This window comes from Formica exsecta, unplaced genomic scaffold (genome assembly GCF_003651465.1).
Source record: "Formica exsecta isolate Colony F162 unplaced genomic scaffold, ASM365146v1 scaffold373, whole genome shotgun sequence".
Taxonomy (NCBI): Eukaryota; Metazoa; Arthropoda; class Insecta; order Hymenoptera; family Formicidae; genus Formica; species Formica exsecta.
Window position 1 is genome coordinate 8,322 of NW_021850972.1, and position 1,529 is coordinate 9,850.

Genomic DNA, 1,529 nt, shown 5'->3' on the forward strand with positions numbered 1-1,529 from the left:
CGGCATTCAATCTTTCTTTGGCTCTCCGCAGCCATTTCTGGATCGCCTCTTCTAAAACCTTTGTAGTATATGCGGAATTACTATCTTGACCAGAAACTGTAATAAAAATCTGCATTTTGTAAACAGTAATTTCTTTTTTGATTATACATGTGATTTTATTAAGAATAACCATTTAAATAAGAACATTTTTATTAGTAAATAAAACAAATAGCATTATCTATATTTAGACGCTTACTAATTAGCAAGTCAGCGAGTTTTAAATGACAAAACTTTCGCTTCTGTTTTGCTCCTAGCCAACTATATTTTTTCTGCTAACTCGTTGGTCAGTAAACGAGTACAATTGCGCTTAACAAATTCATAAGGATTTTTCCCCCAAACTCGGGATACTTCTTTAACCTGCAATAAATGTTTTTAATAAAACATTATTTTGAAAATTACAAATGTAACAAATATGTTTAATATTAATTTAATAATTTGAATGTTTATTATTAATTTTACTAATATATTGCCCCAGTAAACACAAATTAGACTTAAAATTTAATAAAAATAGAATTAAAAGGAATTGAAAAAGAATCTGTTTCATTTTTGTATACTAATTTAATTTAATAACTTTTTATTTTTAATTTGAACTTATTTACTAAGTTCATTTGTGTTTTATAATCAACACATCTGTCAAAAATTATAAATCAATTAGATCAATTAGCTCTAATTGTTTTTGAAATATTTTTTATATGAAGATCTATTGTAGATAACTGGCCATGTTGAAAGCTAAATTAAAAAAATTAGTTATTAATTTCAAAAAATGTCCAATAACATTCATTTAAAACAAAAAATTAACAGCATATACGAGAATTGTAACAATTTCTGTATATCATGGATAATTACTATCAACTACTACTAAATAGTTACAGTTTAATGATAATTAACAAAGTATTATTACCGATGTTTCAAAATTATTTGGCTGGTTTAAAAATTGCTCAACATGCTCTTCTAAATCTTCGACAGAATTGAAATGAAGATGGAGGAAAGAAAAAATAGACTCTTCTCTTTGATCATTGACATTTGGCCGTTGACGGACTTGTTGCATCAGTTCATTTTTCATATCTCTTAAATCATCTGCTATTTGCCATAATTGTGTTCTGAAGTATGATCGTTGACGGATAATTTCTTTAAAATACTGAAGCACTATATTGTAAATAAAAACAAAAATAATAAAGATTACTTTTTATTTATTAAATTTCCAATTTTTGAAAGATTTTATTAAGATTATATATATATATATATATAATAGATTCTTGTCCGTGCTATCAATATATGCCATGACATTTCATTTATAAAATGCAGAGATAAAAAAACAATCATAAAAATCTTCTTTTTTTTATAACAAAATAATAAACATAATGAAAGCATGATAAAAATATGAAGTTAATGATTAAAATAATAATTAAGATACTGATGAACATGATGAAGATAATGGTGATAGAAATGACGATAATGATAATAATATTAATAATAATAATATCGGAAGA